At 34.6% G+C, this 23,409-nt stretch overlaps 1 protein-coding gene across 1 annotated transcript in view; it reads left to right on the top strand.

The window, feature by feature from the left end:
* The first annotated feature begins 456 nt into the window (after positions 1-456).
* The window catches only part of LOC129224994 (uncharacterized), a 49,649-nt gene continuing 26,696 nt past the window's right edge, over positions 457-23,409 (top strand). The window contains exon 1 of the mRNA XM_054859542.1: positions 457-470. The gene's annotated coding sequence lies outside the window, so the exon portion shown is untranslated. The remainder of the gene's footprint in view (positions 471-23,409) is intronic.

The following is a 23,409-nucleotide window of genomic DNA, read 5'->3' as shown; positions in this document are numbered from 1 at the left end:
AACAAAAACTGTCTCAAATTGCCCACCCCCTCCCCTAAAGATTTCAGAAAAAAAAAAAAAACGCTATGGACTTCCCTCGTAGGCACCCCGGCTCTAAACATATGTATTTTATCGACAACTTCTTTCTAAGAAAAGGAAAAAGCAACTTCCTTGAAAATTTCGTTACCGAATCTCAATTTCCGTTTCTAAATGCAGACTCTAAATTTTTCTCATCAAAGGAAACATATAAGGAAATTCAACGGTTTGTTAATATATTTTATCCTAAACCTAACAAAAGGAGTTACTGCTTTGACCTAACTTTCTCTTCAAAGAGAAACATCCGTCTACGCAAGCTCATAAACGTTTATTTCTACTCACAGACAATTAAAGCCTTGATTCTGGTTTATGGTCACATTTATAGCGGAACTTTGGACATAAATCTTTACAAAGAACATGCGGACTCTATCAAAAGCAAACTGTACCTCTAAGTGGTAAGTATGGAATTTTGTACACTTCTTTAGGCTGTTTTGTTTGTAAAATGGGTTCTTTGAAAAATAAAAAATAATTATTAAATAAAAACAAAAACCCGACTGCGTGAAAACCAAAAAAATAAAAAGAAAAAACTATAAACGCGTAGTTTAGAATTTAATTAAGTACTACTGAATAACTACACCATTGAAATAGTTTTTCAAAATCGATACACACTAAAGACCAATCATAAATTCAAATACAGAATAGAAAGATCAAAAGTCGGGGCCCATTCAAATTGACGGGGTTCTTTGATTGGTCAAAAAGGAATGGGCGCCGACTGTTGATCCTTCTATTCTGCTTTTGAATTTATGATTTGTCTTAAGTGTGTATCGATTTTAAAAACTATTTCAATGGTGTAGTTATTCAGTAGTACTTAATAAAATTTCAATCAACTGGGCTTATATTTTTTTTCTTTTTAGCTTTTTTGGTTTTTGCACAGTCGGGTTTTTTGTTTTTATTTAATAATTATTTTTTATTTTACAATTTTTAGTTAATTTTCATTGACTTAGTTATTATGATCATAAGATGGCAAATTTTGCCATCTTTTCATTTTATTGGAAGAGTTTATGTCGTGAGGATTATTAAGTAACTTGAGGTGGTCTAAGCTACTGATCGTTGTTATTAGTCCCTCTAGGGACCTAACTCGGCTTAAAGCTACTTATGCTTGACCTTTATCGAAAATGCGCGAACTGAAGTCAACCACATCTATATCAACAGCGTGGAAACGTTCGTCAGTCAAATCTTTCTCGCAAAGCTAAAAAAAAGCCCGTCAAGAAAGTACACGTCGCGAAACTCAGACCCCTGAATCACGACAAAAACAAATTCAACATGTTAGAGATGAAAATCGAATCAGTAGAATTAGTAAACAGAAAAATCAGGCAGTGAAAACGCTACCTGCATTTGTCGCACGCTGTGTAGCACGCAGGTAGCGTGCTACACAGCGTACGATCCCGAACTTACAAAATGGCGACTGGTTGTTGATTATGGGGAATTTTTATTACTGTCGTGGTTTCAGTGACACTCCCAAGGTTAAGACAAATCGATTGTATGTAAGAATAAAATCGGCCAAGGCGTTTAGCCTCTACAACGCTACATAGGAACAAACATACATACATAGACTCATAAACACATTACCCTTCTTTGCTTCGCACACGCGCAGTCAGGTAAAAATGATGTGAGCGAGGGGGAGGGGCGAATAATAGCCTTCTGCATTTAGAGATTTTTATTTTTAATTGAAATTTTGTCTTGATATATTCCGTTTAGAGAGTACTATATTATTTTCAGACACAAGGGGACTATCGCCCTTCCCCCCCCCCCCCCAGATATGTAGCTATGATACACTCACTAAGCACACAGAACTATGAAAGATTATGGATGTCATCCTCATTATATATATATATATATATATATATATAATAGCCAATGTTCTAGTGACGCTCCTGATGTCATCAGCAATGAAACACGTAATGATAATTTGATACTGTCCATCCACGGATTGTATGTGATTGGCAAACGTCCAGTTAAGACGAGTTTATCTGAAGGGGGGGGGGAGTACAAATTTGATGTGTTCCACTCATTTGAATGAGACTTGGCTTAACTTAAAGGCTAACATACATCTGCAAGCGCTGACATCCTTAAAACTAATAGATGCCTCCATTTCCGCTTGCAAACGGGATGTTTGCCTACCCATACAATCCGTGGTCAGACAGTAATGTGTTATGGCAATGTTTAAAATTCAGGGAAAGGCTTTATTGTGACAAGGTAGAACTGGATCAGGTAACTTAGCTGTTTTACTGGTAAGACAGTCCTTTCAGGGGGATGAAGAAACGAAAAAGTAGTCAACAATGAACTTTATCTACTGGAGTTTAGGGTTCATTCACTGGAGTTCGGGTTAAAATTTCAACTATCAAAATATCATCTAACAGGCCATAGTTTCATTCGAATGTAGAAGCAATTTTCAATCGTCATATCTTGACGGGCGACTTTCTAATTGTTTCAATTAGTTAGCAATTAAGTCCGGTCCGAAGATGTATCAGACAGACTGAAATCTGAATATTGTGAGTGCGGCGGTAGATAAATATCGATAGATGATGGTATATCCGCACACATCACCCAGCCCTAATGTCCACCCGTAAGCTGGTGGTATTGGTAACAATTTCATTCTAATGGATAATAATGGACGACTGCGGTTGTTGAAGATTATCTCGAGAGCCGTGGTTTGGAGCAATGGAATGGCTAGCTCAATCTCCAGACCTGAATCCAATAGATCATCTTCTTCTTTACTAATAATAAAGTTCAGAGTCTCTCTGTCTGGAGGATGTCTGTAGGATGTCTGGATCTCTGACGCGCATAGCGTCTAGACCGTTCGGCCGATTTTCATGAAATTTGGCACAAAGTTAGTTTGTAGCATGTGGGTGTGCACCTCGAAGCGATTTTTCGAAAATTCGATTTATTCTTTTTCTATTTCAATTTTAAGAACATTTTCCGGAGCAAAATTATCATAAGATGGACTAGTAAATAACGAAATTATCATGAAGAGGAATGGGAGAGCGAATGAACATAGCCAATTGGCGAGAAATTCGTCATCCATTATTTGTAAATATACAGGCAAACCGATGACCTTTTAATTTTAAACTACGGGCAAAGCCGTGCGGGTACCTCTAGTTGGAAATATTTTGCCTGACAGGTTGCTGGCTTCAAGTCTTTCTCGAAGGCCGCTACATGAAATCGAACAAGGCTTGATCCGTGTTTGGTCTTCACTTCCCACTTTGATGTCCGATAACTCAGTTGACAACATGTACAGTCGATGCCACTAATGCATTCAATTAAAAGGTGGACACATTCCTTATTGATCCTTTTTTGTAATGTTTCTTTGGTATTTTACTGCATAAAATTGTGATGTAGTATTTTCTTTAAAAATGGACTTTTTCAACAAGAGTGCTTTTCTTGTTGTAAATAATTTTGCATTAACCCTATGTAAACTTCTATTATCTAATCAATAGTTTAATGCGCAATTCTAAATTTGTTGTTTTTACATTTATTTATTAGCAATTTAGACGCAAAAAGTAATTTTACCTTCACTTTCGGGTGCCAACGCCTTAAAAAAAAAACTCTTAAAGGTTAAATATCTTTCATATCATGATATTCAGACTTCATCAGAAAAGAGGAAAGGAAAACTAATATGAAAATTCAACACTAAATCCCTTCATGCTAATGATTGTTCTTAGAAAATACGTTTCAAAATTATTTTCCATCTAAAACTGATGTAAGGAAAGTACGCTTCGAAAGCAGGAAGCTTCGCAATTTAAGAGAAAATGAAATTGGAAAATTTTAAAGCTTTCTCGACTGAAAGCTTTCAGAAACGCATTTACAATTCCCATTTGTGTGAATTTGGGAAATCTTGCGTAAAACGTAAACGAATTCCAAATGAGATGCAAATGATCTTACAGTTTACCTCAAGCCCCCAAAGCGCGCAAGTCTATTCAAAAAATGTGTACCTTATTCATAACGAAAACTAACGTTGGTTTGAAAAGGAATTTCGATGCGCAATCTGTATGTATTGCTACAATTAGCAATCTATTTGTTCCAACCAAATAATCCCCTTAAATACCTATTGTACGCTAAATTTCATTTATGCTTAAAGCCCGAGGGAATAATTTTCGGCTAACAATAGAAACCAAATTCCAGCTGTGATTTTAAGAATTGAATCAAGTCACCCACGCACGTAATTACTTTTGCAGCACTGAAAACTTTTAATCAAATCCTTTACTTTATAACTAGTGGTACCTGCACGGCTTTGCCCGTAGTTGAAAATTAAAAGGTCATTCGGTTCGCCTGTATAATAACAAATAATGGATGACGAATTTCTCGTCGATTGGCTATGTTCATTGGCTCTCCCATTCCACGTCATGATAATTTCGTAATTTACTTGTCCATCTTATGATAATTTTGCTCCGGAAAATGTTCTTAAATTTGAAATAGAAAAAGAATAAAATTGAATTTTTGAAAAATCGCTTCAAAGTGCACACCCCTATGCTACAAACTAACTTCATGCCAAATTTCACGAAAATCGGCCGAACGTTCTAGGCGCTATGCGCGTCACAGACATCCTACAGGCATCCAGACAGAGAGACTTTCCGCTTTATTATTAGTAAAGATTAGTTTCAGCAACAGCACCCTCTCTGTAGTTAAAGTAGAAGTTTTTATTAAAAATTTAAAATGAAAGATGATACTTTCATCGACACCTGCTTTTATTTAGTTAAGTGTAAATTCTGGCAGCAGGTTTGCATCACATATTCGAGCTTTGTATTATTTTATGTTAGTTATACCGAGGCACATTACGCTGAACAAAGAAAGAAATTGCTTAACGAATAGTTCTTGTGTGTATGTGTGCGCGTGACTGGAGAAGTTAATCTAGTTTAACGAAGCAGTTTTATGGAAGAGAAGTCAAGTAGTTCATGATGAAGTCGAGAACATCTTCCCATAAATAATAAATGCTGCTAAACAAAATTAAGTTAAGGCTGACCAGTAAACGAGCACTTAAGCATATTTTCATTTCAGAAATTCAAAATGTCATTAAATACCGTAGCAATTTTGGCGCTTTAGTTCAGAATAAAGCACGATTTTTCGCTCGCAAAAATATTATAAGGGACTGCATAAAAGATATAGTTCGCAAAATTTAATAGTAAACACTGAAGCCACTGCTTCATTATATTTTAAACCACAATTTCGAAGTTACCGCTTACATTGTCACCGCACATGGCTAAGAAGAAAAAACAGGCACAGTTCTTTTTTTTTTTTTTTCAACAACCAATGTTGCCATTTAAAAAGACGGAGGTAGTCATGGAGTAAGTACTAAACAGGACTTGATACACGCATTTTAGACATTGTGCAATTGTTAAAAAAGAAACTGGGAGAATTTCTGCTTCAGTTTTTTTTTAGAGGAGGGGGAGGGAGGTTGTTGAAAAATAGAGGAGCAATTCCACCAGTGCACAAACAAAAAAAGTTCTAAGGTTCTATAGTTGGGACAAACCTAACCTGCCAGCATTGTGAAGGCAACATCATAGCATTACGACGCTGCCAGGTTAGATTTGCCCCATTGAGTAAAGAAATTTAAATTTATAGGCCACGTCTGTCGTAAAAAGGACATGAAGTTGAAGAATAATGGGATACACCGGTGCGAATATGGGACGGAGTTATGATGACATGGTCGCTTCGCGAGAAGTTGGTTATCACCAATCTCGCGAAGGGACCAAATAAAGTAGCAGGCGAATTGGTTTGCCCATTTTGGTTTAGTTCACGTTTTAGTGCAATTTCAAAATTTCATAAACTTGCAACAATATCTAAGTTCAATTAACTACCAATTGAGATCCAATAATATTGAATCAAAATGAATCTCAGTATATTTAGAAAGAAGCTTAGGACCTTGGAATACATCGGTGCAACTTCCGGCTTCAATTTCTTAGCCACCTTATCTTACTCGATGGTTTGCCTCAACTGTAGTCGTTCATTTTTTGTAACTGTACAGAAGGAAATTAAAGTTGCCAGTTCATCTAAAAAAAAATATGACATTTTATTAAAAGAAAAAAATCATTCACTGAGGTGGATTCATTGGCTAGTCGGACTACCCTTCCATGACATAAAATATTGCCGTGTATACTCTCAAAACAGTGACAATTTCAATGAGATAGGAATAAGATTGAAACTCGAATTAATATATTTTAAAGAGAAATGTCTGCTGTAATACTTCTCTTAAAGTAATACTTAGTTACAAGTCTGTGATGAGAAAAAAAGAATAAGAGAAGGAAAAAACAACGTTAATTCACAAGAAAAAAATCAATAGAATGATTTAGAACACGAACAAATTAATTTCGTTTTTTAACGTGAGCTGTTTCAACATCTAACCTCCACGTAGCTGTTTGGTATGTAACTGCATGACACATAATATACGAGGGGTTTTTTTTTTTTCCAAGCTCCGTTTGGCTACTAAAAACGAGCTGATGTGTGGATCCCATAATTTCCTTTTACTCCAATTTTAATGTCATTTTCCCATTACAGTAAAACCTGTGAAGTTGACCACCCTTGTAAATTGACCACCTGTCTAAGTTGACCGCTTTTTTCAGGCACGGAATTAGTCCTTGTCATATAAATCAAACTTTTTAAGTTGACCATCTGTTTAAGTTGACCACTAAAGTAGTGCACCGCAAGTGTTCAACACAGGTTTCACTGTATTGGCAATTTTAATGTGATTCAATAGTTTACTCTCTAAATATTACCACAAGTGGCCAAATTAAAACCAGATTTTTTTTAAAAAATCGCCAAATTTGTCTCCAATTTGGAGACAAAACTTGGCAACCAAACCACTGGCGATATATTGCCAAGTGTCCGCCAAATTATAACACCACTTGAGTATACATCGAATTTAACGATGATTTCCCCCAAAAAGGGGCAAAAACACCCCTTTAGAAACACTCGAATGCAACCAAAAGGGGAGGTGCCCAACTATACCCCACTAAGAGTCTACGCACCAAATTTCAACTTTTAATCATACACGCCTCGCTACAGCCGTCTATTTATATTCGGTTAGATCTGCCGTTCAGAGCACGCTGCTCAGCATACGCATACGATACCGGTATGCAATTCTAAGCATTTGCATATCATGCTCTACTTTACATCTCCAGCAATTTTCAGCTCTCTCGCGTAAGTCCTTCGTGGTCTTGCAATTTTCACAAACAGGAGTGTATTTTATTTGTTTCTTTAAAAAATCAACCAGCCTTCTCTTAACTTGAGCATTATGTTTTTCTTAAGAGTACTAGTTCAGAACTTGTTCTTCGTGTCAATGTTGATAGCAGCTGCTCAGGTGTAAGAAAGTGATCACTGTCTCAGAATCAAAACGAAGCTGGCAATTTTTCAGTTAGAGAAAAAGCAACTGAAAAACTCTTCTAAACGGATTTGAAGCTGGTTAGACTGTAGTGAGCGCATAGCTTTCTCGGCTTGGGGAGTGTTTACTTCCTCCAAGAGCTTTCTTTTAGCATCCATAGGAGCAGTTTTTATCTTAAACGCTGTTGTTTACCAGGAAACATCCTGAGAAATTTTGTCTTCAGCATCTTTCATCTTCAACTTTGTACAAGCTCATCCATGGTAACTTTGTTAGCAGTGAGGGCACGGGAAAATTAGAAATTCTATATAAAAAGAAATTAGTTATTGACTTGCCACTCATTAAAAAAATATGGCGAATCCACCATGTTCTTTTTAACAGTTGAGAGTTATTATATTACTTTGAGAATTTCAAACTATTCTGTGGAACATAGGCCTTCAAAACTTTGAAGAATGACCAGTTATAGCAGAAATGCATGAGCAATGATAGTTTATATGAACATCATTCAACTTCATATAAACTGATTCATGATATGTTCGTCAGCAAGGAGGACATGGGAGAATTAGAAAGTCTATATAAAAAGCAATCAGACATTAGTTTGCAGCTCATTGACACAACATAGCGAATCCACCATGCTCTGTTTAACAGTTGTGAATTCTTATTATAAAACTTTAAAAGTTTCAAACTCTTCTGTGGAACGTAGGCCCTCAAAGCTTTGAAGAATGATCAGCTATAGAAGAAATGCATGAGTAATGGGTGTAATCTTAAACATCATTCAAATTCATATAAACTCATTCATGATATCTTCGTCAGCAAGGAGGACATGAGAGAATTAAAAATTCTACATAAAAAGTAATCAGACATTGGTTTGCCGCTCATTGACACAACATAGTAAATCCACCATGCTCTGTTTAACAGTTGTGAAATCGTATTACAGTGAAACCTGTGAAGTTGACAACCTGGCTAAGTTGACTGCTTTTTTTGAGGCGCGGAATTAGCCCTTACCATATAAATCAACCTCTGTAAGTTGACCACCTGTTTAAGTTGACCACTAAAGTAGTGCACCGTGAGTGGTCAACTTACACAGGTTTCACTGTATAAAACTTGGAAAGTTTCATACTCTTCTGTAGAACATAGGTCTTCAACGCTTTGAAGACGGACCAGCTACAGCAGAAATGCACGGGTAATGGGCAACTTTGAGCAGAAATGTGAACGCAATCGCCCAATTTGTCTTTAACGGATCCACAGATAGTCTTGCTTTCTGAAGTTTAGAAGGTTTCTAACCTTATCAGTATTCAAAACCTTGTTTAGAAGATGCTGCTTTTCTGACACATTGTATTAAACTCATAAACTTATACCCAACTGATAACTATGTCGGGGTAAGAGTTAACTGCATTATATTTATCTCATAACTTATTGAGTAATAAGTTATTCAAGAAAGTCAAGTTGCTTTAAAGCTGTTTCTTCTTTACAATAAAGACATACGCACCTACATACAGTCAAAGTGCCCAGCACAGTCTCTAAACATTGTACTTTATACAGCATGTAAGTGTTACAAAGTATACAAGGAACTTATTTTCAATTCAGGAAAAAGTTTCGAATTTCCGTACTCTAAGCAACTGCAACAACACTTCATTGCTACTTATGCTTCGTGCCAGTGATGAAGTAAAATTATGTGTTAAAGATGTGAGGTATCTAGAAGCAAAGGGGCGTATTTGAAATTTTAAAATGTGAAGATAACTAGTATCAATTGTGTGTGTGTGTGTGTGTGTGTGTATGAGAAAATCTCATCTGTTTTGAGGAAAGAGACGGTACTAGTATCCCTGTTTGGTGCTGCCGTACAGCACGATTTAAAAACACTTTTCAATAAAAGCCTATTTATGCTTTGAATTTTGCATGCATTTAAGTTACGACTCCAAAATGCTCCCTTACATCCTTTTGCCTCTCACTGCCATACATTAATATAGAAATATAGGGTAAATGACTAGTTATACCAGTAATGGGAAGGTTGGTCTCGCATTGTCAATATCAAGTTTAATCAATATTTCAGGAACACCACCTGTATGTGTGGATTCTCAAAACAGCAGCTTTGAAGAACAGCCCCTTCCCCACACACAGAGAGGGGGGGACTTTTCTAAACATAAGTGCCATCTATGCTTGGAAAGAATGTTCAGAAACGAAAAAAATTAATTTAGCTTTTTTTCTATAATATAGGTATATTTTTATCATTAATTAAGATCCTTTCAAGCAGATATGCTCATAAATAGTACCGTAAAAGTAAGTGTTTCAGTTATGGGCACATATGACCATAATTGATTTTTTAGCATGTCCTACTCAAAATTATTGTTTAGAATTGATGATAAAACATCATATAAATTTCGCAATTGATTAATGAAAAATAAAGCAGGAGAATACTGCCGTGGGCGGTAAGGTAAACTTTAGTATCTGCAGAAATGAGTTTTCGAGATATTTGAAGAAATGTGTGGTGGGTTCAGTACTAATAATAGGAAAATGTTGAAACCAGACTTTTTTTTTTTTTTTTTTTTTTTTCGCGCTTTTTTCAGCGGAAACCAAATAAGCGAGCTTGTACAATAAAGATAACGTACAATAGATGACAAAAATGAAAAAAAAATGCAGTTACTGCTCTTTACCTGCACACGGCAGAATAGTTCTTTTATGTATTTATTTTCATTTTTGTTATTGCGGTTCAGACGAACTTTCCAAAGCGATTTTTCAGAGAGCTATATCTATTTTTTTAATCTTGATGTTCTTCGAATTGATAATTTAAAATTTGATTGTACTGTAAGAAAAATGTGGTTAAAAACTTTGTGGCGGTATTTAAAAAGAAATTAAATTCAGCTAGCATAACCATTACTACTTGAAATACACCGCCAGCTCAGTCATTTCCAGCCGAGGACTGCAGTTTCGTGCTTATTAGCACTCATCATCCCGGCATAGGGAAGTGACTGAGCTGGAGATGGAAAACCTTTTAAGGAAGTCAAGAGTGCAAAACAAACTGGTAGCTAATACAGAATTAGCTCTGACCAGACGAGTGACCGAAGCTGTGCTAATTCTGTATTAGCTACCAGTTTGTTTGGCACTCTTGGCTTCCTTAAGAGGTTTTCCATCTCCAGCTCAATCACTTTCCTATGCCGGGTTGATGAGTGCTAATAAGCACGAAACTGCAGTCCTCGGCTGGAAATGACTGAGCTTGCGGTGTATTTCACGTATTTCTGCCTTAGCCCTGGCTATAGGGCGGTAACTTACTGAATAACCATTACTAGTTTTTAGCATACCCATAACAAAGCGAGTGTAATCACAAATGGTAAAATCACTTTATTCTAATTTATGTTAAAAATATATATCATAATTTATGTATTTATAAACTATAATAAACACTAATGAAACTTTCACAACTATAAAAGTGCAATTTCTAAGTTCCAACTCCGTGAGAATTCGTCTTTTCCATGAACTAGAACTGCAACAGCGCATTTCAACATCAGTCCATTTTTTTAAAACCCTTAACCATCCCTTTAACTAGTCATTTACCCTAAATGGTATTAAACATAAACTATTACATCATCTGATTCTGTCATATATTTGTATCAAATATAAAACGTGTGTCTTCTTCCACAAAAGAGATGACCAAAATCAATTCATGCTATTTTATTGAAAGATGAACTTAGCTGAACGCCAATCATATTTTGTTCTTAACTTATTTCAGCGCACAATGAATCAATAAATAAAAATATGCACGTAAATACTGCTGAAGAGCACGTAGATTGATCATATATAAGTTTCATGGAATATCATTTTCGCGTGCAGTCTCAGAAGCTGAATTGCATATGCAATCAGAAAAAGTCATTATTAATGTTCATATCAATATTCATGAGTTCGTGATCAACATGGAACGTTCACCACCAGGCTAGGCACTAGGACTCGACCGATGCATCGGCGCCGATGGTTCAACAATTTAGCCATCGGCATCGGCGGCCGATGCTAACTTGCAGGAAACATCGGCCCATCGGCCTTAAAAACATCGAAAAGCCGATGGAATTGGCCGATGGTTTCGAAAAAAAAAGACCTTTGCTGTTTTATTTTTTAATGCAAAGTAAAGGGAGTTATTGTTTTCATATAAAATTGTTTACTTTAACTTCAGTATGAATTTCTATTTTAGTCACCCCTGAAAGCGTTTTTAATACAGTACCCGCCGCGAATAAAATCACTGGATTATAAAATCAGCCGCTTTTTAAAATCAAATCTGGAAGAACAGAATCATTGCAATACCAAAACATGTTAAAACCATCTTTTAATAAAATCACTCTATCGCCGTTTTATAAAATCAACTTTTGAACATGATACGTAAGAATTTTTTAAAGAAGCACCAAGAAGTGAAGGAATCGGTCTCAGAAGGTAAGGAAATCTCAGAGTCAAATTTGCCTCTTCATTTTCAATAGATGTCAGAAAAGCGCTTGATAATGTACGATGCACTTTAGAACAAAGAGGAAAATATGTTGAATGTTACAAAACACTTTGTAAACTCTCAAACGATATTGAATCTTGGTTCTCCCAATTCTGCTAAGCAAACAACAATACACCTACATTTTAAGATCCTTGTGCAAATAATTATTTAAAAAAATGCACCTCATGTTTAGTTAAAATGATAACTGCCTTTTGAAATACTTAAAACAGAAATAAATGAAGTAATTCTCCCATTTTTAGAGTATTTAAACTTCAAAACCTTTCATTTTTTTGAATGCCGGATAATAAAATCAGCCGCTTTATAAAATCAAACATACCCCGAACGAATGTGATTTTAATAAGCGGCGAACACTGTACCGCATTCAGGTACCAAACAAGTTAATTATTGCGTTGTTTCTTGCGGCTGGATGTACGTATGTATCATCCTCATAAGTCATAACTCAACAAGAAGTTCTGTCTAGAACTAGACGAGTGTACTTTCCCGTATACCCATACTACTTTCTAGTACCTGATCAATATTCTCAAAAATAGCTAAAATCGCAAATTTTTTCAAACATATTTTTTTTAAATATTTTAAGCTGATTTCTAGGAATAAAATATTCCTTACTTTTCTTTAAAAAAACGAACAAATAAAATAGCAGCACCTTTTAAACAGAGCAGCTAATACACTTCTTTCCATTAAAAAAAAAATATTTAACAGCTTTCAAAACGAAAAAATAATAATAATAATTCATTAAAATAAATACATCATATTGAAAAAAATCGTTTCTTTTTCCCCTGTTGCCAAAAACAATTTTTTAAACGAATTAATGCACTTACCAAAATAAATAAAAACAATAAAATGTCAACTTAAAGAAATAGTTTTCATTGTCAAGAAAAAAAAAATCGTCGGCGCATATCTTTAATAAAAATGACTTCGAGTTTATTCGCCGAAAACTGAATACCTAAATTAAAACTTTAGCGTGAAAATAAAAACAAGTCATATGAACAATAACTATTTCACAGTTAAAACCACAGCAGCGGAGTCGGAGTCAATCTCATTTTTGGATAAAAGAGTCGGAGTCGAATATCCAAGAATCGGAGTCAGTCATTTGTTCTCCGTGTATAAATGTTTGCCAAAGCTACGAAGTCAGAGTCGAAGTCGGGGAGTCGAAGCCCGAATTATTGTCGAGCACAGGAATCAGAGTCGGAGTCAGGTGCCCCCAAATTCTCGGAGTCGGGAGTAGGTCGTCAAGAGCTATTTCCAACAAAGTTTGAAGTAAATCCGCCTTTAAGTTCGGAATCTATATTGACTTTCAGTTTCCCCTTAGGCGCTAATGTTAAGAGATTTGAACTGTCCAAAATTGAACGAAAACTTGTTTAAATCAAAAAGATATTTTCGATACATGTTTTTCATCAAAAGCTTTTCCCTACAAAGTTTGTTTGGAGCCACTTCGCTTCTAAGTTCAAGATTTATTTTTGATTTGAATTTCCCCGTAGGCGCTAAAGTTAAGTTTTTTTGAACTGTTCAAAATTGAAAGAAAAATTGTTCAAATCAAAAAATGAATTATGGGAATGAGATGTCCTCGCCGAGATCTTTCTAACAAAAAAAAAATTTGTTCGAATCGGACTATTCATTCAAAAGTTATTAGGGGGGGGGGGGGGACAGACAGACAGACCGACAGACAGACATTTTTCCCCATCTCAATACCCTACTTTCCAATTTTTGATTTTTCAATATTTATCTAACTATTTTATTTATTTTTGACTTTTTTTTGTTTTTCAGGATATTTTTAAGATGTATTAAGCCTTCTTTCATGCTTTTTTCTTCTTTCTCTGATTTTTACTGGGAAAGTAGGCTAAAAATGGTAAGCTGTAGAAGGTTAAAATTTCGCATGTGGAGTGTGCGTACGTTCCAGAAGTGCACTTCCCTTTTTCTTTTCGATCGGGTGTTCCAAAAAGCCTATTTACTCATTTTTTGGGGCTATTAATTACTTATTTCAATACAAAACTAATATAGTCTCAGACTGACGATCATTTGGTGATATATTGCAGAATTGGAGACCATGGAAGCAAATATAAGATGGCGAAACCGTTTTTTTGCGTCATTTTGTTTGATTCCCGTTGAACCGACGGTAATTTTTAGAACACTTGCCGTGCCCCCCCCCCCCCTCCCCTTCCCTGTATTTCTGAAATTAAACTCTAGTTGCAGTTCCCAGTTGTTTAAAAATTATCACTATTCATAAAATTAGACTTTTTTTTTCGAACTTAATCTATCGTTTAGGAAGAATTTAGAGCATTGATGAAAGATTGATTAAAGACGTTTTGAATGCTGACATAATTCGGAAATCAAAGGGACTTTTGAATTTTTTCTTCGGAAGTGCTCAGAAACTCTTCCGAGGCGTTGGTGGTAGCGGTTCTGTACTAAAGAAAGGAGGCCGATGTTGGGAACGAAGTTTAATTTTATGAGTGACTCCAAAATCAGCGGGTGACCCCCCCCCCCTCTTAAATATTTAGCGATTATTTATTTTGCTCAAGAAATGTCATTTTGCTTATTTCTCATTCTTGTTTCACCTTTATTTCGTAATGCGCCATTTTTTTGCATCATTTATAGCGATCGATTTTTTTTCTATTGTAAGTAACTATTTTCATGTATTTTTATAAAATCAATGAACAAGTTATTTTTGTTTTCATCATTTTTTTAATAATATGATATAGAAAAGTTTAAAGGATTTTCTATTAAGCAATTTTTTTATAGTTAAATTGAAAAATTTAATTTGAACTTGTTTGTAGTGCTTTATAAAAGATTTCAAACAGTCAAATTGTTCAATATTATGTGTGCAAACATCAGAGCAAGTAGTATATGTATTCAGTTATTATTAACTTGGAGTAAATATCGAGTTTGTTTATTGTACCTGCGTTTTAAGAACTTCACTCTTTTCATGGCTATTTCTTTTTTCAGAAAAATTTATGTCACTATTATAGCTTTTATGAAAAATGCAAATTTTTCTATTCATAAATTTTAAATAAGTATAAAAATATTCCTATTATGATTTAATATTGTAATTTATCTGTTACCTTTTTTGTTTAATTTCATGACTAAAAATGCAATCTTTCCACTTTAATTGCGTAGTTTGTTGACGGTTTCATATTTTTATTCTTAAAACTTTTTTTGAATGATTAAACAACGTAATTTAAAGTTTTTTAACTATGTATATAGTACATAATCCATACATTATTACGATATTGCTGAAATCTTAGTTATATGTTCAATTTAAAAAAAAAAATCAGTTGTTTATTAAACAGTCTTTGTTTTTCTTCCTTTTTTTTTTTTTGGCTGTTTTTCTTTTTCTATCATTATACAACAGTCAAAAAAGAGAAGCATAACTACATCCTATATAGATTGTACGTAGTACGAACCAAAATTTCGGGGACAAGCTGTATAAAACGTTACCCAGAATAGTTCACATTACCGAAGCACATCCACCTTCAAAGGGTCACCTTGAGGGACTATGTACTTCTGCCACTGTTCATATAACTTTTGAAATTACTCCTGGAAGCCTTTTTCGCAACCTACTATGATGCTTTATCTTCTCTTGACGGAAGAAAGCGGCGTCCATGAAAATGTTTTTTTTTTTTTTTTTTTGCTGGGAACAGGTAAGAGTCACACGGAGCTAAGTCCGACGAGACGTTATGTTATTTGTTTGTCATATCAGAGCATTGATCACTCAAACCGTGCATCCTCAACATGAAAGTCTCCTTCTTCCCCACGATGAAGTTAAAGCAGCAGCGCAAGAGGCCTTACAGGAGGTTGCGAAAAATGGCTGCCAGGAGTGCTTCTAAAAGCTATACGAAGAAAGCAGAAGTGCATAGTCGTTCAAAGTGATTATTTTGTAGATGGATGTGCTTCGGTAACGTGAACTATTCAGGGTAAGGTTTTATACTCCTTGTCCTCGAACTTTTAGATCATACTACGTACGAATGAATTTTCAACTTACTATTTCATGACGTTTCTGAGTGACGCAAGTTCACGCGTATGAAGACATCACAAGAGAACTTGCGATAAATAACTGAGGAGGTGTTCAAAATGGATATTTTGGTCATTTATATGTTCTTAGGTACATATACGTGTACAGATGTGCCGAAAAAACTTGTGAAGTTTAAATTGGAGATCGTAAAATAGAAATTAGGTCGAAATTTGATTTTTTTTTTTTTTTTTTTTTTTGATTACAAGTTCTATTTGTGGAAAGGAAGTAAAGTGAAATGAATAACTGATCCTTTAAATCCCTGACAATCTTATCAATTTATTTCCATTAGATTTTTTTTCCATCGGCCAACGGCATCGGCCATCGGCCATCGGCAATCGGCCATTTAGAGAAAAACAATCGGCAATCGGCCATCGGCCATCTTTGAACAATCGGCCAACAATCGGCATCGGCCCATCGGCCAAAAAATACCATCGGTCAAGCCCTACTAGGCACCACTACTAAGAAAGTAATGGGCGAAATCAGCAAAATGATTTGATTGCAAAGTAAGAGAATTGTAGGATATATTGTTGTTAACTTAGAAAAATTAAGCACTGCATTAAATATATAATACGTTGTCATGTGTTCTACTAGACGACAGTGAACAATATTTTCAAATGTTAAAGGAAGATCGAACATTCAAAATACTAAGATCTATGACACTGATTGTGTCTTCTTACATATCCTTAAAAGCACAAACTTTTCTCTAGAAGTGAAATTTTGATGAAGGACAATTAACTTATTAATGATTTGTTGGTCTCTACTCCCGTTTTTTCTTTCCCTGAGACACCTATTCTGCTAATATTTTAATTATGTGTTGATGTTCAAATATTTTACTGAACCGCTTTGCTTGACATAAATGCTAGTATTCCTGACAATTTTCAACACTTTCTGCGATCTCTTTCAGAAAAATAAAAAACACAGTTAAATTTTTGGTCAAATTATAATAGTAGCATGACATTTAAAGTTGATGATATTATGCTGTAAATTTCATTCCGTTAAGAACGTTACGTTAAAATATTTTGTTACAGTTATTTGAAAAGAAACTCAATGTTTGTACGTATCACATAAAGCAGTCATGTAAAAAGAACAACTAAAAGCTTTAAACCTCATGATTTTTGTTGTTTTACCTGTTCAAACTTGGATTTTCTGTAAAGAGATTCAAGATACTTTAAATTATGTATAAGATCTAACAAAACCGAAACCAAAAGAAGAAAAACATGCGTAACAAGAGCTATACAAGACAGTAAATTTTAACCTTTGAATATTTAATGAAAAGTATAACAAAACTAGTTCACTGCTTTACGAAGGAAATCAATAACCGTTTCCATTGTTATGTTTCAATTTTACTCTGTGTTTCAGTATTGTCTTATTGAAAGCAAGTATCCATGTTTTGTATTCCGTTTTAAATATGAATTCAGAGCACACAAATGAATATTCCTGTTGAAAGACAGTCACGTGGTTAGGAAGTACATTTAACAGCTTTCGGAATCAATAGCATAAAAGACAACTTATTTTTAATTTGTAATTGCTCACCGTATTTCGAGCAACAACATAAACAAGAAAAAAGTTATTGCTTAAACAGAAAACTTTCTTTTCTATTGTGAATAGGTTTTCCCACACTGTCTTTTAAAAAACAAGTATAAATATCTCGTATAACATTTCAAAAACGATTTTAGAACTTACGAATGATATTGAAAGATTCACTTGGTTGAAAACTACATTTAATAACTTTCAAATTCGATAAATTAAAGGTGAACTATTTTTAATTTGTAATGCGGTGGTTTCCGAAATTTCAATAGTATTTTTTTCTGAAAGAGCTTCTTAAAAACATAGGATTTGACCATTTTTTAAATAATTTGCCAAAATTTACTATTTTTAAAGAATTATTTAAATCAGTGCGCAGACTCGATTTCATTTCTTACGCTTCTACGCATGACATCACAAATGATGAACTGCCATTCACTGTTGCCATTAGCGCAGAGCGCAATATTTTAATTCACTTCTTTATTCTCGTGTACTGGCAACGATACAGTTGATAGCAAGCGTAGAGCGCAATATTTAATTCGCTTCTGAATCATCATAACGTGAAAACACGGTAGACAGCAAGCGTAAGCATTCAACGAAGATATGACGCATCTAAGGAATACGTATCTAAGTCCATCATTTGTGACGTTATAAAGACCACGCCTTTTTTCAAAAATCGGACATTTAAAACAAATAATTCAAAAATGAAAAGTGGAGAAAATGAAAGTTTTCTGGGTACATAATATTTTTCTTTTCTTTCTTTTTAATTTTCTTTTCAACGCACAACAATTTTTCTTTTCAACAACGCAAAAGTCGTCACGAGCTTTAAGAATTATTTGCGCTGTTTGGTTACATTTGACTTGCGTTTATACAGTTGGAATGCGAATTTTCAGAGCCCAGAAGTGTGATACACTATCTTGCAAAAGAGTGAGCATTTCAATCAGCATCTGGGGAATATGTATCCTGCTTCTTTATCATGCGTTGCGATACCACGAAGCTAAAATTCGAAAAAGTGTGCAACAATTTCAAGCAATCCCTCAGACGAACATTTGTTGAAGAAATAATAATCGGTTTTTTAACACTTTAACATGATTTGTAGTCATCCTATGGATTATATATCCATTGCGGATTTTTCTTTCCTCCAAGAAGGAAGGTATCATTACAGCCCGCTATCAAATGCTATTTGTTGGTGTAAATTTTTCCGCGCCTTACGAAATGAAATTTCTTTTACAAATAATAGCTGAAATTAACGTTATCTTATTTGATTCAGTATTAACCACAATATTCAACTTATTTATGACTACAAAATTTCTAGAGTTACGAAATTTTATTCAAGAAATAGACTTCAGTACTCGTTTTCTGGAACAAGAAAAGTCTCAGAAATATTTCTCAGCTAACTTCGTATCATCTTGTCAATACTATCAAAAGCTTGCTGCTTACCTTCAGTCTTCATTTTCGTTACCAATACTTTTTCAAACTTTGCTCCATTTTATTCTTTTTTATCTCTTTCTCTTCAGAATCAACGAGCTTACTCATGACTGGGATTTCGTATTTTTATCACGCTTATTTGCTCAGAACGCGTCTTTTGTGTCCATCCATGGTAATAGCAGCAGCGAAAGTACAAGAAAGTGGTTGCTGTCTCAAAGCGAAAATAAAACGATTGATTTTCAGTTTGAACAAAATGCAGAGGAAGAAATCTTCCATAATACTGATAAGAAATTGGTTAAATTCTAGTGAGACGATTGTCTTTTCGGCTTGGGGAGTGTTTACTTTGTCGAAAAACTTTCTTTTAGCATCTATAGGAGCTGTTTTTACCTTCCAACCCAGAAGAATGAGAACTATGCAAAAGTTTGAGCACAAATTAATGTTTCAAAAGGTAGTTGACAATCATCTGATGCATGAAATACACCGCCAAAGCTCAGTCAATTCCTGCCGAGGACTGCAGTTTCGTGCTTATTAGCATTCATCAGCCCGGCATAGGCAGTGCCTGAGCTGGAGGAAGAAGGCTTAAACCTCTTAAGAAAGCCAAGAGTGCCAAATAAAATGGGAGCTAATATAGAATAAGCACTGACCAGACGAATGACCGAAGCAATGGTTCGGTTCAACTCGAAGATTGATGGAAAGGCATGGTGTTATAAGTAAGTTACCGCCCTATAGCCAGGGTTAAGGCAGAAATGCATGAAATACACCGCCAGCTCAGTCAATTCCAGCCGAGGACTGCAGTTTCGTGCTTATTAGCACTCGTCAGCCCGGCATAGGAAGTGCCTGAGCTGGAGGTGGAAAACCTCTTAAGAAAGCCAAGAGTGCCAAACAATCTGAGAGCTAATACAGAATTAGCCCTAACCAAACTATGCAAAATGAGAACAAATTAATGTTTCAAAAGATAGTTAACAATCGTCAGATGGTCTTAATAAATTTTACTTTGACATGATGGAGAGCGAGGATTATTTAGAGGAAAAAACCAAGAGAAAGTACTTTTTCCATTTTATATTCACTTCATTTTCATATCCCCCCCTCCCCTCCAAGGTTCTTGATTGTTCATTAGTTACTTTTTCTCAGTTCATAAGCGTTTTAAAAGTGCGCGCCTGTAGTCTTTTCTCATATTCATTACCACTAACAAATACAAGTGCTATTTGTCATTAATTAAAACACATGGAGGAAGAAGCATCTGCTTCCATTAAAATAACTGTGTAATTAAAGTAACTGTGAGGGAGTGGCGGCCATACTGGGCGTTTCAAGAACTGGGAAAGGACTCGTATAGCGCAGGAGAAAATTTCGCGCGTTTTAATTTTCTAACTTCAATTGATAATGACTGTATTTACAGTAGACCCTCGTTTTACGCGGGTTAATTTTACGCGGTTTAAGATTTGACACCGTTGTTTTATTTTACGCGGATGAGTTTCGGTTTTACGTCGATGCTGCAATGCAAGCAGATAAAATTTTCCCCTCTTTCAAAATTCAAACTCCTAAAGATTGCCAATTACGCGTAATCAACTGCATTTCGGTTAGCTAATAATCGAGCTTAGGCCACTGGAGACATTTTATACGATTGTTTCCAAAGCTCTTTCCAGAAGTAAAGTTATTAAACTCACACAGTTCAGAACTCACTGGAAGAAGAGTTTTTAGGAGTGACAAAGGAAGCTAAAGCCAACGAGGATACCGTCACCGTCGGTGACGCACAACCAAAAACGTTCACATTGAAAATTTTGAGCCATTCCTAGACAATAGAAATGATCTTTCTGATCTGTTAGAGAAGGAAGATTCTATCATGGAAATGACGCAAGTGATCATGGATGCGTTAATGCTCTGCAAAGAGTTACAGAGAAAAAATTTTAACGACTGCCAGAAGACTATCATAGCCAGCTCCTCTTTATAAACAGAACACGAAATTAATTTATGTTTTCTCTATCCATGTTGTGCATAAAAGTCGTTACAAGTACACATTAAATTTATTATACAATTAATCATCACTAGAATGAAGTATTTTGTTATCTACGGAACTAAACCCCTATTTTAACACTAGTATTAAGTCTCAATTTACGCGGTTTCGAATTACGCGGCATTTCCGTTGAACGTAACCCCCGCGTAAAACGAGGGTCTACTGTATTACTTGTCTAGGAAAATAAAAACTAATGCCTAAAAGATAAAATAGAAATATCTTCATGTTTACTGGCCTGCAGGAGAAGTTACTTTTTTTAAGAATTTTTAATGCTACATTATGATGTTGGCAATATGTTACTGTAAATCCCCCTACGCATACTTCTTTCCCACTATTGCACTTATTTCAAATATTTTGCTCAAAAGCAGAAAATCAATTATATTTAAAGATTCTTTTTTTGACATTTTAGCACAATTTACAATTATATAATTGGTCAACTAAAATTGTCTCCCCCTTTTGCTCTGTTTTAAAGTCAAGGCCTTTTCCGCTACAAACTAATACTCCATATTCGAACTGTTATGTAATAACTTCACTATTCCAACTAATAAATGTTAAGTCATTGGAATAAAATAGTTAGTATAATCTATCAGTTTAACAACAGCATTAAACTGTTAAATCGAAGTACAATTCGCAACTTAAAAACTAATTAATCTAAAATTTAGTTGAGTTTAAAACTGTAATGTATATATATAAAAGAAAGCGTCTTGTTACTTCCTTTTACAAAAACGGAAGTATTGTAATCGCGAAAAAAATTTCACTCAAAAATCGGCCTTAATTTCCATTTTTCTCACCCCCGAATGAATGTTGAGTTTATTTTTCAACCCGACCACACGTGGATATATGCCTAGGAACGTGCAGACACCCGAAATATCCATTTTGACGATCTCCGAGTTAATTACAACGAGTTTTCTCGTGACGTCTGTATGTACGTATGTATGTGCGTATGTGTGTATGTATGTCGCATAACTCAAGAACGGAATGTGCTAGAAAGTTGAAATTTGGTATTTAGACTCCTAGTGGGGTCTAGTTGTGCACCTTCCGTTTTGGTTGCATTCGGATGCTCCAAAGGGGGTCTTTTGCCCCTTTTTGAGGGGAAATCATTGTTAATTGCAATGTAAACTCAAGTGGTGTTATAATTTGGCGGACACTTGGCGATATATCGCCAGTTTTTTTTAGTCGCCAACTTTCCGATAAATTTGGCGATTTTTTTTTAATTTTTTTTTTTTAAATCTGCTTTTAATTTGGCCACTGTTGGTGATATTTAGAGAGTAAACTATTGAATCATATTAAAACTGCCAATAATGAGAAAATGACATTAAGTTGGAGTAAAAGGAAGTCATGTGATGCACACATCAGCTCGTTTTTGCATCTGCTATTCTACCGTGCTAAGCCGTGATAAGCATAGATTCAGTATCTGCATGTTTTAGAAACAAATGAGTTATTGTCACCAGGAGGTTTATTAGTAATTCAATTTACCTTAATCTCAAGTTTTTTGGTGATTTGTGAATGCGAAGTATTTTAAAAAGCCTAAGCGAAAGAGTGGTACTATCTGTTATTTTGCGCAGTTTCTCTAATGATATTTAAACGTAAATTAAAAATACTAAGCATTTTAAGTGGTATCTGCAACAGTTCTCGTAATAAGGTAGATAAAACTTTTACACTTTAGTAAAGTATCATTGAATAATGTAGCAGTTCATTGGAACAGAGTACTAAAATTCAATTTACCTATAAACTGAGTAGTTGATGCAGGTCGATAATACTTACTAATACGACCTTACATAAATGTTCATGTAAAAATTCAACTTTATTTCTTAAATATTTATTTAAAGCGCAATTTACTAGAAATGTAATGCACGTATTAATGTCAAATTCATTTCAACAAAAAAAAAAGTATTTCATTCTACAGCTAAATAAAATTTTGTTTAAATAACGTCTGCTGTAAAAATTACCTTCACGATTAGTGAATGAATCTAGCAGATAAAAAATACAGGGTGTCCGAAAAATCCTTGACACATTTGAAAAAAAATCATAGAAAACCAACAAATTGTCGTATGAATTCGCGGTTTGCACCATAATACTTCACAGGTTCAAGAGTTTATGAAATTGAAAAAAAAAAATGAAAAGGGGAAAAAAAGAAGAAAAAAGTCATTTTGCAGCCAGGGAATCAGTATATGCTATGCTTGTAATTCTTCGTTTAGTTATTTAAAAGTTATTTAAATCGTTTTTGTTGACATGGGAAAACGCAAAAAGGAATGAAAATTACTAAAAGAAGAATTACAAGCATAGCATATACTGACACCCCGGCTGCGAAATGCCTTTTTTCTTCTTCTTTTTTCGATGTCATAAAAACTCTTGAACTTGTGAAGTATTATGATGCAAACCGCAAATTCATACGACAATTTGTTGGTTTTCTATGAATTTTTTAAATGTGTCAAGGACTTTTCGGACACCCTGTATTACTGTCAAATATAAATGATCGTTTAAAAACTCAGTTTTTTTAAATTAATCCTTGATTGTTTTAAAATTTCTTAGTTATAATATTTCTAAAATATTTAGGTCTGATTTATTTC

This window comes from Uloborus diversus, chromosome 6 (genome assembly GCF_026930045.1).
Source record: "Uloborus diversus isolate 005 chromosome 6, Udiv.v.3.1, whole genome shotgun sequence".
NCBI lineage: Eukaryota > Metazoa > Arthropoda > Arachnida > Araneae > Uloboridae > Uloborus > Uloborus diversus.
This window is presented reverse-complemented; position numbering and strand designations above follow the sequence as displayed.